The following is a 14,982-nucleotide window of genomic DNA, read 5'->3' as shown; positions in this document are numbered from 1 at the left end:
CAAAGACTATGGGTTGTGGGCTTGAGTGCTTTGATCCATCCCAGCTCACTTTGAGACCACAAAGTATTTTTTTTTCTTTTCTCTTCTTTTGTTTTACCTAGCTTTTCTTCCCAGGATAAACTCTCCCTTTTTTTTTCTTTCTGTCCTAACAATAGATTCACTTACAGAGCCGGAGTACTGTAGGGCCCTCTGACACACCTGGGAAAGAGTTCATGGCAACAGCAGGGGGGCTTAGCGTCTTTTATACCTGTTAACTGGACACCAGTCACTGTACAGCAAAATCTGCTCTTGATCGTGCATCTTCAGTTTTATTGAATTAGGGGGAAAAAAGACAAAAAACACTGGTAAAAAACAGCTAACAGAAGAGATTAGGCCAAGATCACTACTATATAGGCAGTCAAACATTTGTATTCATTGCAAAGTTGCAGTTGCAGGTGTGTTGTATGGGAACAGCTGGTGGGACAGGAGAAACATTTTAGCGGATCTGTCTCATGTTTAATGTAACAGCAGTGTTTTATTATTGCGTGTGGTGCTTTTATTTCAAACGGAAAAACTCCTATCTGAATGAATGAATGAGCTCACATTTTTCACCTTTTATTATGATTCAATATCCCCAGGCACTATACAGCTGTACGCCATTCTGTACCCGCCATAGCTCCTGCAAATAACAGGAACAACACTGCCATGCTATGACACCTTACAAGATCTCCCTGATCAAAACAGGAACAGCACTTAAGATGGAGTTCAATTCAGAGAGAAAAGCTTAAAAGCAGGAACATAATCAAAACCCACACTTTAAATAATTAATTTCCCTGTTGTACATTGATTTTTTATGTTTTTGTTTCTGCCATTGAAAATTCTCTTGACTCTCTTCCAATGTTATGTCCTGCTGCATTGGCAAAACTGCTCAAAGTAATATGATTTCCAGGTTCTGATTTAGTGGTCTCAAGGGAGGGAACAATTTGTGTTGGAGATCCCCATTTCTTTAACTAACAGGTGCTGTTTTGACCAGAGAAGCACAAACAATGACTGCTTTAACCATTCCTTTATGCCCCCGCATAAGTTTTGAAAGGGCCACGCCAGAGGTTCTTTAGAGACCCTTCCCAGAAGAACCTGAAACTTTGAATCAACTCAAACAGTTAATTAGAGGCTTTGGGGGTGTTTGTGGAGTGGTTTGAACTACAAAGACAGAGTGAATTAACCAGAAAGACCCTGAGCTAGAACTACTGTCTGATTATGTAACTGGAGTTGGGTTTGTGTATTTCAATCTTAACTTTGAAAAACCAGGAATGCCATTTGGCTTTACTCGTTTTAAAAGTAATGTTCGTTCCACCAATTGATGTACATAACAGCTCATGAAAGGAGTCATTCAGTTTAATCTCAGCTGAAGTCATGCCGAGTTGTTCAATGTTTAGAAGCCCCCTCAGTATCTGCATCATGAAAACAGTATCCCAGCACTGGTCTGTTTGACACGGCACTTTCTGGGAGCCGTGTATTAAAATGGTATCGTGAAACCGGTTAGTTGCGCCTTCCGAGGCAGTCCTGGCCAAGTCATTTTCTGTGGTTCTGTGTTATTTCCTTCAAAACACGCCTACCACTAAAGGAAAAAAAGAAGAAGGGCGGCAGCTGAAAGTCTTTTTTTCATTTCTGGGAAATGTAATTGGCTAGAGTGCCCTTTCATCAGTGTGCCCAGTGGCCAGGGGTGTATGGGTGACTCGGTGACTGAAGCCTGAGGGCCACGGGGCCTGGAATGTGAAGCTTGTGCAGGCCTCCGTGGTGCTAATGGATTAACAGCCAGGCCTGGCATGCTAATGGAGATTGTCTGTGATGTAATGAGCTTTTAATTAGGTCACCTCCAAGCTTGACCCTCTTGTAATGAGGGGGGCTGGGGTAAAGGGGGGTGGTGATAGCCCCCTGACCTGCAGGTGTGAGCCGACAGGGGCTGTAAACAGGGCAGGACATTCTTGGCATTCTCAGAGCAGCCTCCCTGCTGCCCCCCCAGGTTTAACCCCTCACGTCTAGGACAGGTTGGCAGGGAACAATGGCAGTTGTTTAGCAACCGCTCAGTCAGGTGCAGAACAGTCACTAGCTCTTTAGCTATTAATTTGTTTTATCTGTTAGGATAGGCCAGTGGATATGGACAGGTGAATCTGTAATCTGAATTATGTTCAACAGAGTTTTTCTTCCCCCTGAGGGTAACACAGTTGTCATTATGTTAATATGTAAGTAGAAGGGATGTGAGTAAAAGCATTCTGTAGTGAAGGAAAAGAAAATGTTACATTTTTAATGTTAAATTAAAATATATAGTATATATATTGATAAGTAGGCTAATACCCCACTCAGGGATGAAACTGACCTTTGTAATGTAAATGCCACCCTATAAATACTTATTTTCTTGTATAATACTCATTATCAGTAATTGGTTAGGAGAATGTACTTGTTTCAAAATGTAGTGGTACATATTTAAAAAAAAGCATCTTCTGCAAATTAAAGCATGACTCATCAATTAATTAAAATAAATCAATGAAAAGACAGAATGACACCTGCCCAACACACACACACACACACACACCAGCATACAATAAATACATTTTCTTGTGATTGTCTAAAGAACACAACTGCTCTTCCAGTGCGGATGTTTTGTTCATTGTTTCAGGCTCCTCTGGACTGAGAAAACTCGTTCTTTTGTCTGAGAAGACAAACAGACAGGTGAGCTTTGCATTAAAGCTGCCTAAGTCATGCTAAAGCTTAAATCCACGGGATTGGCACTGGACTGTTAAAACCTCCTAGGTGTGTTAATTCAGTCCAAGTGTTGGCTCCTGGAGTTAAAACAGAACAAAACAGCCTTTGTCTCAGACCACGGCTTCAGCACTGATCATTGATTCACATTTCATTGTCGAAAATTAATAAATACATCCAAGTCCTGAGAGTCCCAGACAAAGATTCCTTCTTCAGTTCCCACTGTGCCCACTTAAGTTGTTTCAAATAGATTCTTACATTTACAAAAAATGTGTTTTTCTAAACGTTACAATCTAGAATTTCATTGGGTTAGATGTTTTCCGAAGATGTACTTTTAAATTACAAAGGTCATTTGTAGTGGTAGTTTTCTTGGTAGTGGGTGATGTGCAGTGTGAGAGTTACAGGATTTTCAGAATAAACACGCTTAGATAGGGATGGACGGTACAGGTCTGTTGTTGCGTCTGTCCGAGAGTTAAGGAATCCGGATTCGGGCAGCAGTTGTTAAAAACGGAGCAGAAGAGGTGAGAATGCTGTATCTAACAGGTCTAAGCACGCACGAGGCGGGAGAGAAGGGGTGAAGCCACCTTGCAAATTATTGTATGAGTCCCACATACATTTACATTTGAAGGTGCACACATGCCACAGAACTGAACTTTAAGGATTAATGTCAGTGCATTTATACATACAGCTCAGGATTATGCAACATTCATTGCATATAAACCTTTTCCATATAAATTGTTAGAACACATTATTAGTAACATCATTTTAAAAAACGATTTTGTGATGTGATCACATTTTAATAGTAAGGTCATATGAGATACCTGAGGTCTTCTATATATCCCTGTGGAAATGTGTCTGCCATATACAGACCGTGACACATGCTTTTATGCAAACTGGGGATAGGATAATGCACAACTAGAATCTGCTGCTTACCTGTGTTTAACAAAGGTATGGAGGGTATGTTTTTAACCTTTGAGAACCATATTTAACTAGGTGCTTAGTTGCAGCAAATCTGTAGAGGGCAAGTCTTTGGTTTCACAAATGGGAGGGACAGAGGCCCTTGGGAGAGAAAGCAGACTCTTTATTCTTGGGCAGAGCTCATTAAGTTCCTATAAACTGGGCCTTGTTAATGAGGAGGGTTTTATAGGGCTGTTGTTCAGCCCCTGGGAGTGATAGTCAGCCTGGAATAGGAAGTCATCCGTCTTGATGGCCCGCCCCATTTCTCAGCGGTGGTCTGGGTGACGGTCTTTTTTTTTCCTTTTTCTTTTTCCTTTTTTTAATTACTCCTGTGTTTAGTTACTCTCTGACATGATAGAAGTCAGCTGCTGCCCAGCGAGCTGGCTATTTGTGTGTCTTAATTGCCTGCTTCCTCCTCTGGGCGGCTGTGTGTCTTTTATGAGGCCTGGCTGACTGAGATCCCAACCTATGGTCTTACTCTGCTCCCTGGTCATGGTTCACTCTCCTTTGTTTCTTCTCTTTATTTAATATGGTGGGCATGTTTGGATCTCTCTGGAGTGTGAAAGCAACAGCCTGGAGAAACTAAGGGGAAATCCAGCAGCAAACTCCTGGTTTTAATACACAAAGGTGTAGACGTGTACATCCAGTCATTTCCTAGGGAAGAATATAAGAACATGAAAACTGGTCTTCACCAGGCTGAAGCTGGATCATTCCTGTTCTGAAGAACACAAGTTCTATGTTCGATACATTAGTTAAATATGAAATTCGGATATTCCTTAACTTAAAGCTGTTCTAAAAAATGAAAAGCTTGTGTAATCATGAGACTATTTTCCCTTGAGGGCATTCACCCCTTGTTTTACCCTGTACCAGTGAGACTAGATGAAGACATTATCTCCTGTTCTGGACGTTCTGCCATCGATTCTGTCAGCTCTGTTACCAGATGTTTACATCAGAGGTCGTAGTGCATCTATTGCTGGGGGGAAAAAAAACATTGTTTAGAATTGCAAACGTTGCTGGAGGCAGTCTCGATAATTGAATTACTAAGCATCTCAGATTCAAAACAACTGCTATTCTGTGTCATTTGGTTTGTGTCACGGCTCAGGGGTGAGTGAAACACATCAACTTCTTCCAATATTTATTCTACTGCAGAAACGTAAATACAATTCTATGCCATATTATTGGTTTGGTGGGTGTACCTCTTGGACATGAGTAGATATGTAAATCTGTATTTGTATTAAGAAATGGAGCCCACCAGCTGCATCATGTACTGGTCTGTTAGAGACATCTTTTTCATACTTGGCAGGACTTGTAAAGAACAGTGAAAAAGCAAAGGCTTACTTTAACTTCCCACTTTCTCTCAAAGGGAAGAAAGAAAGTTGGACAGAACTATTTATTTCTGGTCATCCAGCTAAGCAGCTACCCAGCCATCAACAAGGGTAATAGGGAAGGGAAGAGAGAGAGAGAGAGAGAGAGAGAGAGAGAGAGAGAGAGAGAGAGAGAGAGAGAGAGAGAGAGAGCAGGAGGGTGGATGGAGGGGGGGTGGCATTAAGGAAGAGACAGGGACAGAGGTGAAAAGCGAAAACTGGAGTAGAAGTCCTAATGATGTTTTTCTTATTGAGGAAAAATATAAACACGTCCGCCCCCTAGTAATTTGACCCTTAGGCCAGGTCACGGTCTGGTCACTCTGGGAAAGTTTTGCTTTTCTGTTACTGAAGCTTGAAACAACACATTTTCACACCGAATGAGAGGGAGGAGAGTCGACTTAGCAGCCAATGTGGGACCTCAGTGTCCCTGGAGATTTAGATCTGTTTTTTTTTTTTTTTTTTTTTCATGATTTCTGACATCCCAATGAAGATTTTCACTGTTGCTATTTTTTCCTTCCTCATTTGCCACGGTCAGTTTACCACAAAAATTCATTTCAGGCTGAATGAGTTATCACGTACACATGGGTAAAATCTCCATCTCCAAAGGAACCAGAAATGATTTCTAATGTCACACAGTTGAAAAGAAAAACAAATTAATTATCTCAAAACAAACAGATATACAAAAAAATCCCTTTGAAGCCAAGTACACTAAGTGCGAAGCACAATGACAAAATAAACAAAGTGCAGAAGCCACTAATTTGTGTGGATTGGTTTAATGTACTTGGGCTAAACTCCTTTGTGTTGTTAAGCATAATTAAAAATCTTGAAAATGGAACCAGTCACCACAAAATTGAAGATTGACTCTACAGAATTCAGAGAGACATGAAAGTCATGTAATCCCTTAGCGGTTACGGGTGTAATTTAGTAATTCTTAAACAAAATGCGGTCAGCGTTGATTTTGCTTTACTCCGTCTCATTCTTTGGACACCTTTTCTGATTCCTCATACTTCAGTTATAATGTCTTAAAAACATGGAGCCTGATTGCAGCTCAGTTCAGCCTGCCTGTGTGGTTCTCGTGTGTACTCGCCCTAGTACCAGCAGTGGCTTCATAAACAGTCTGAAGAATACAAACTCTACTAGGGACACAATAGCTTACAAGGGCGAAGCTAGTGAAATTGGAAAATGTCCATGTCAATTCCTGATATCAAAAGCTGTTGTTCACGTTTTGGCCGTCATTTTTAACTTCCTGTCCGTCTGAATGTGAAACTATTGATCTATTCACAGTTGCTGCATTCTCCACTGTATTTGTTAAATGGATTACCTACAGGGAAGTGAAACTCAATACATTTCAATTGCAAAGACAAAAAAAAATTGGTTAAAACCCAAGAACAACCCAAGAAATACAAGGAGCTGCAAGTATTGGCACAGAAATGGGTGGTGCACAGGAACCATGTGTAATTGTGGCAGTCAATTAAAATGAAAGTTACACACAATGATTACAAATTAATTTCAATTACTCATACTAACCCCCAGGAGAACAAAAATGGAATTGGGAACGTAATCAATGTCTTTCCAGTAATGCAATTGGAATTGGAAATAACCACAACCCTGCTAGTTAGTAGACCACATACAGTCTTTCTTTAACCGAACGACGGAGACATTTGCTCTGCTTGACAGTGGATTAAACAACAGGGCTAGCACAAATTCTCTGTCCCGACCCTAAAACCACCCAATGGTTGTGTGTGCGTGGGTGTGTGCGAGTCTGCGTATGTGTGTGTGTGTGTGTGTGTGTGTGTGTGTGAGTGTGTGTCCTAGGCCGCTATCGGACACGGCTCAGAACAGACCTCCTGGAAGAGCCCATCTGGCAGAGAAACAGCTCGTGCTTGTTAATTCAGCCCCTCTTAACACAAACAATCTCAATTATAAACCAGAGACTCACCAAACAACATTTCAAGAAACTACTTGTACTCCCCCACCTCTCTCTCTCTCTCTCTCTCTCTCTCTCTCTCTCTCTCTCACTCTCTCTCTCTCTCCCTCTCTCTCCCTCTCCCTCGCTCTCTTTTCTCTCTCACATCCCCATTATAATTATACATGTTGTGGGATGATTACATGTTTATTCTAGAGGCTGGCTGGCTGCCTGTCCCCAATCCCAATGGATCTGTATCTCAAGGGAGTGCTTTTTTTTTTAAAGCACCACAGAGAGTTTTTAAATTAAATGCAGGACAGCGTGAGCGCGATATAATATCTATATTTATAACTTTACTTCATGTGTCTCAGTTTGTTTCTCTCGTTGAGTGAATGACTGAGCATTGCACTGAGGCATGGTAGCCTGTCATAGATATCTCGAACCCAGTCCTTGGCACACCAGTAATGCGTGGGCTTTGAAAGAAGGGTGGCTGATGCAAGCCGACTGCAACCGGTCTCGCTCAGTGTCTGCGGAGGGGATGCTGAGATAAGGTATTCATAGTGTTGCTTCAGTTCAGGCAGTTTGGTTAAATGTTACTGTCTGGCTGAGGTACTGCTGTTGATAATTCCAAGCTAGGCAACGTGAATAAGGAATAATTAAGTGTCATTAACTGGGGAGGGAAAATGGGAAAATTGGGTGTTTGAAAATGTTCTGTCACTCTTGATTGACCCAGGTACCGATCGGCGAATGGCGAAAGGTGAACCCAAACCTTATTAGGTCTACAATGTGCAGCCCCATGAAGGCACTTTCACATTTTAAGCTTCGCAGTTCAGATCACCTCTACTTTTTATGTCAGCAACCTAATTTCCTGTCATGGAAGAAATACCAAAAATTAAAATCACGTTTCATTGTTTGACCTGCTTTGAAGAGCTCTGCCTCAAGATTGCTGTGCTACAGCTGTCTATTGGCTTCGTTGCCAAAGGGGTCATATGACCAAGCCATTTTGGACCATTAAATATACGTATGCTAGTTCATGCATAACCAAACTTGAAGGCTCCAACATGTTTACAGGATATTGATGGGGGTCTACAGCAAATATGTTGCTGTAATTAAAGCACTGATGTATAACACAGGCAGAGTAAATTTAAGCTAATGTGCATCACTGATGTTTCTTCACTTCTGTCGGAGGGACTGGTTTCTTTCCACAGTAGATAAAGCCCTAGAGTCCCATTCTTGCCGCCAGTGATAGTCCTGAGCATTACTTCCGAGGACGCTGATAGAAGCTGAGCTGTAAGACTTATCTGTCACACTAAGAGCAAACTATCGACACCAGGCACTTCAGAGGAAGTGTCACTCACAGCGTGACTCTCAAGCCACACACTGCTCCGGGAAATGTGTCCTTTCCTGGCCCTTTTCCTTCTTGGATCATAAGAAAGGTTACAGATGAGAGGAGGCCATTGATTTGAGGGTTATCCTAGAATCATGTAGTTGTTTCTTGAAGGATCTTGGTGAGCTTCAGCAAAATGGCTGGGTAGTTTGTTTCAGAGTCTCAAATGCCTTGTGTAAAAAAGTCTCTGGTTGTCTTAGTCCAACACAAGCAAACCTGTTTTGTGTATCAGTATAAATTCCTGGCATTTGATTCATACTTGTGCATTAATGTAGTTTCAACTAAAGAATAAGATTTATGTACTAGAAAATAACGTCAGCAAGCCTATAATTGTTTAATTGTTTTTTTTTCCTAAGAATTACAAAGGGCGAGACCAGTGAGCTCACCTAGGGACCGGAATAAATCAAAACTTTGACCCACCCACTAATCACAAATTCCACATGTGTCAGTGGATGGCTGCTTTCTGTTTGCCGCTCATGTGTCTACTCTGTGGAAAACTGCCATCAAGTACTGGGGTTTGGAATTTGTGACTGGCAAGTGATTTTGGATGGAATCGGATTCAGAGAAAACTAGTATTCGGGTCTGAGTCATACTATTTAACTGTGGCATGACAAGTGAGAGACCAAAGCCTGTGTAGCTTCTGCTCAAGAGAAATGAGATTGGAAGCTCGGGATTTATCATCAGGATCGACAGGTTTTCCGGCCTAGTCCTAATAGTCGGCTAAGAGCGAACAGCAGGTGTCTTCCATTCAGGACTTTTCTGCTTAATAAAGTTCCTTCAGTCAATAAACAAGCACTTGCTCACAGGCAAGCTAATTGGTTTGCTCAGGCTCTGTGTGGAGAGCACTGATGAGAGAAGTCTCTTCCCGAGAGCCTCTTGTGACTCTGAACCACTCACAAATACCAGCAGCCGCCCCCCCCCCCCGCTCTCCACAAGTCTGCCCTAGATCTGTAAGAAAAGGTCTGCACAACCAACTTTCTCTAAGCTTTGTGTGAGTTCATCTTTTATAACTCTAAAGCCCAAAGGCCTTGCTTTTCAAAGCTCCAAGATCTTTACGCTCAGCACATTTCCTCTGGAAGAAATAATACTTGTATTTCAGGATTAATAGGAGTCTCGAGCTAAATATCCTTCAGCCGCAAGGGCTTGGGGATTTTAAATGAAAGGCAGGGGAATGTTTTTCACAGGAAATCTATAGGTTCCTGAAGAGTGCATAGCATCAGAGACAGCGTTAATTGGGATAACTTCATAGAAAGGCTTTTGGTACAGTTATGATTGGGGAACTGGTGTGCATAGACCAACTAGGAAACTCTTCTATAGTTATTTTATTAAGCATAAATATGTACAGTAATTAAGCTTTTCATTTAAAAATGTGGGGGTGTGGGGGTGGTTGCCAGAGAAGCTGGACCTATCACAGACCTATCCTGGCCACTCTCTCCAAATGGAACAGGTGTTCAGTTGATTAAAAAGTTCCTGCCTGATGTAGCAGCCGTCTGACTTTGGCACGGCAGGTGGCAGTTTCTTGAGCCCTCTGATTCAAGTTATTACCAGAGAGAGAGAGAGAGAGAGAGAGAGAGAGAGAGAGAGAGAGAGAGAGACAGAGAGAGAGAGAGAGAGGGGGGAGGGAGGAGACAGAGGGAGGAGACGGCACCACTGTTCCCGATGAAAGAAAAAATGGAGCGTGTATGTCTTGACCTCTTCGCTTGACATACTTGGGTTGGATGCCAACGCAGAATTAAACCTGTCTTATGAGTCTTCCCCGTGACGCTTCTCCCCGACAGAAAGCAACCGCTGATGCCGTTGGTTTTTTTTTTGTGATTTTGTGAGGCCCAGCCTTGATGCGGTTTCCATTGTGACAGCTTGGGTATTTCCTAAATTTTACACTGCCAAAACTTAAAGGGTTGGTGGTGTCCTGTGTGTACTGCATGTGAAAGGCAGTGCAAATTATTATTATTAAAAAATATATATTACTTAATAGTATTGGCTGTGATAATTTGCAATTAATTTACAGGATTCCCGATGGACCAACAGAATTAACTCATTTTGGAGTGCAGATGTGTCACTCTTTTTAGCACTATTTTATTTGTCTTCTAAATCTGATTTTCCTGTCATGAAAAAGAAGATCAGGTGTGACCATATTTCCAGCATTCTGTGATTCTTCATCATCAGCAAGTACAAAGCCTCCACAAAGCCTGTTGTTTAGCTTGTTTCAGAGTGGAGCGTATGATCCTGCTCTATCCAGCGGTATCCTCAAAGCAAACAGCTCCCTCGCATTTCTGGAATGTCTCACATTTCTTTTCTTTCTGCCTTTTATTATTGCTGAAACACCTTAGGTTTCCGATGCAATGCCAAGATTGTGTTTTCTTGGTCTTCTGTCATACACATCAGTAAGAAGGGCTGAACCACAGAAAATGCAAGTAAGGAAACGCCAACATAGCAAATGTCAACAACGTGAATACACACCTTCTGTTACGCACTTATAGTAGACATTGCATTTTCACCGTGTGTGGTTCTTTAATGCGTCATGAGACATATTCTAAAAGCTTATCCTCAGGCACTGGAATGCAGAATGTCACAAATCAGGTTAGGGTTGTGTGTTTTTCTTATTTTACATACACATACTACAGGATAGACACAAAAGGATGTATTGATGAGATACTATTTGTTTATTTTTAGTAGTTATACTTTACGCTGATCAAACATTAAGATTACTGTTTTTATTGAAAACATTATTGCTGCTAAAGAGAGAATTTCATATTATCTATGATTACATATGTATTTAAATACATAAATAATAAAATATGGTGTAATATTGAATTTTCAATGCATTGAATACATTAAGTATTGTGACTAAACTTTGGTCAAGATGTAAAATAATTCAGGTACAGTATGTACAGACAGCTTGTATTGAAAGATATCTGAGGACTGGTGTCAGCTTTTACTTTTGAAAATATATGAGTTTGGCTATTATAAACATTTTGTTTGATCAATATTGAAATCAGTAGTTCTGAGAGAAGGTGTTTTACCTGTAATAAAAATAACCAACAGTATAGACTAAATGCTGTATTGATGTTTTACATATAATATCCATTACCAGCTACCATACACATTAATTACTGTATGATGTGTCAAGTTGCTGTGCAGTATTTTTTCAAATTCTTTATTTCTTAAACCTGTCAACCGGAGTCTGAATTTACAACCATACCATTTTAATAAAGTCTGTAATGTTCTCTCGGTAGTGATCCAGTGCAAAACACACTTCCCATGAAAAACGGGCAACAGTAAATTATATCTAGGCGAATCCATGAACACAGCATGGAAGAAAAGGAAAAATGAAAGAGAGAGGCGTCTTCCTACTCCAGAGGAACTGTGGGAAAAAGTTATTTATTTGTGGAAGCTCCAATCTGGGTGTCCTAGTGAACACTTAGCACATTATCCTTATCACTGTCTTAGATAAATCCTTTGCAGTGATGGCAAATGTGTTTCTTTCTCTCCCTCATCCTTTCCTGAAACTTTCCCTTGCCTGTCCTGCTGCAGCTGACCTTGAGCACCTGCAAGCGCTCACTTTGAAGGATGGCTGATGTGTTAATTGCCGCGAGCCCAAAAATGCGAGCTGTAAACACACAAGAGCAGTATTTATAATAAATCAGCTTTATGGGCCTCTGATGGAGATGATATCAGTGAAATTTATGCCGGGAGACCTCGCAGTCCTCGGCACCAGCTGTGTGTTCCTGGTACTCCAGCATCGGCAGGGAAAGGAAAATGTTGATCAGTCCGGAACATTCTGACACGGAGAGAGAGAGAAAAGAGAGAGCGGAGCGGCAGGAAAAGGTGGGGGGCCGGAGAACTGAGTCAAAGAAAAAGACAGTTAGCAGACAGCTCTTGGATTGGAGAAGACGCCTTGTGCAAGAGGCTGGGTAGGAAGAGAGCAGAGAGAGCGAGAGAGAGAGCGAGAGGGAGGGAGAGAGTTTGCAAAGTAGACTGAACCGGCAGATTTGACCGTCTGCAAAACCAGGCCAGTAACACTAATACTCCACCCATATACTAAATGGATGGAATCAGGAAATATCAGTATATTTGAATGGTCTCTCCAACCCCCTGTATATATGTATGTTAATTGTTATGACAGGGTTAGGTAATGGTTCTCGTCACATTGAAAGTATTATCACGGGCAAAGATTAATCCCTAGATAATTGTATGCCCCCCTCCCCTTTTTTAACTCCATGGCTAAGTATTTATAGCCCCTAGGTGTCCTGAGTCAATATTGTCTCAGGTTTAGTTATTATAAGGTGAGAGAGGATTTGGGGGAGCATATTTTTTCCATAGGGATTAAATTATTAAAGCACTAAATCATGCCTAGGCTGTATAGTGTTGCCAAATATACCAAAAGGAGTGATAATTCTTTGACTATGCGGCTCCAGTTTGAATGAGTACAGTCAGACTGGCTGGCCATGCAAGCAGCCTGGGATCAAACCAGTGTGACTTGTCGACGCAGAGCCTTGGTCTCAAAAACACGCACTTTAACAATCAACAAACATAACTTAAATAAACAGGTTTCCTCTGTAAATCTATTCTCCAGCTGGTTATGTCTTTGACAAATGTAAATGGATTTTTGCATGATTGTGATATTACATTTTGAAGTGAATTGTTACTGTGTATCCAAATGAGAAATAATATATTGTTTAATGTCAGAAGACAGCGATCTATTGCACATTGGTTGTCAGCAAACATGCAAATAAGTACATAAATAAATAACTGTAGTTCTGTAGTTTAAACACAGGCTGCAGTTACTGGGAAGATAAAAATAACCACATAAACACTTCATTTGGGATTTTTTCCTCCGTGATCCACAGACACGCTTTCCATTGAACGAACTCGAGTTGGCTTTTATAAATATTTGTTATTCCATCACCATTTGTTATTCTATCATCAACATTTCCCTGCAGGCCAAATATAGTAGCCACGACCCCATTTACTATTTCTGTTGTACAGTGTACTGTATGTGAGGCCAGAGAAAATGGAGCCCCAGTCATGCAGACATGGGAGAGGCCTTGTCAGGGAATGGCCACTTCTAATGTCAGAAAGCAGCCCCACAACCCAAAGACAAAGCTCCGCCTTGACCAATCTACTAGGAAGGTTTTATGGGAAGTCGGTTTTTATGCTTGTGCAGAGCTGCTGTTTTCAGCCAAGTGCTAAATGCGCTAATTGCTTGTGTTTTTCACTCAAGGTGATAAAAAAATAACAGATACAGCGCAGTAAACCACTTTTTACTGACTGCTAAAACCCGAGTGCCTGCTGGGCCAGACAATGTGAGGAGTGCTGGTTCTCTGTGGTGTCCTGGCCACAGTCAGAATGTGGTTTGTGTTTGAGCCGCAAGACGGGCCCCGGGCCCCCTGCCGAGGCCCAGACCCCCAGCCGGAGTGGTCAGGTACCGGAGGGGAAACCGACTGTTTAATGGATAGATATGGCAGCTCAGCCAGCACCTCGGCTGCCATGTTTGATTCGTCACCATGCGAACAGCAAGGCCCCACATTGGGATTGTGTTTCAGGTTTTACTAAAGCCCCCCCCCACCCCTGGAGGTTTTACAGTGGGGATGTAATAAAAAGTTACTCATTACAGCTTCCAGAAAATCAAGCTCATCCATAATTTTTAACACCCGCTCATAAAACATATAGTAGTAGGAATTAAGAGCGGGAAACCAGGATTTTTTTTGGACATTACTCAGTACATTGTTTCATTCCCTAGCCCTGATCCTGCTGCGAATGTTAATGACAGAGTCTTCCGATCCGTTCAACGTGAGAAGAATTGTTTCCAGTACGCTCAGCCGCACAACGAACTGCAATACACACAAGAACAACAAGAACAACAAGCAACAAGCAGGCAGTAAACAAAAAAATATTTCTTCAGTACTATTAATATTATTATAATTATAATTTCCTGAGAGCCACTGGTGATATGTGGCACAATAAAAAAAAATCCCAACAGGGATTCGTTTCAGGGGGTCTTGAGGGTTTATGATGAATGTGAAACACATTCCGAACAAACCGATTCATATACGATATATTTTGAGAAATCTTGTCCACGCTGCTTTTTTAAAGTTGCGACTGAGCTATCTACTTTGAGTAAACTGTGATGGACACCATGCCTCTGAGTGGTGAGAGCAGAAGGGCAGTCGGGTCAGTTCTGAACCTCCTACTCCATCAATCTTAAGTCATGGATCACAGGTGGTGTTTCATGCTGGGTCTGTGAAATTTCCAAAGCCAGCGGAGTGCAGCAGAGTAAATAGCAGGCTCTTACATCCCAGGACTGTCCTCCCGGGGCCTCAAAACATCAGTTGTACTATGAGCAAACTGAAGCTGTTATGGCTTTACGACAGTAGCTGCTTACCCAAAGAACCTGTAAATTACTTATTAAATACCGCCTGCTTTGTTGCAGTTTGTAGGTGAAACTTAATTTGTCCGAGCTGATTGTGCTTTTCTTATCTGACAACCTGAAAACACCCAAAGAACGTGAGCATGACATCACTGAATTCTACAAAACAGGTGATGGCCCGTTGTCCTCACATGGCACAGAACAGTGTTGACTCATATTAAGCTCACAATATCTGTGCTGTGTTTACACCCACACGATC

This window comes from Amia ocellicauda, chromosome 21 (assembly GCF_036373705.1).
Source record: "Amia ocellicauda isolate fAmiCal2 chromosome 21, fAmiCal2.hap1, whole genome shotgun sequence".
Lineage (NCBI taxonomy): Eukaryota > Metazoa > Chordata > Actinopteri > Amiiformes > Amiidae > Amia > Amia ocellicauda.
Note: the sequence above shows the minus strand (reverse complement) of the source record.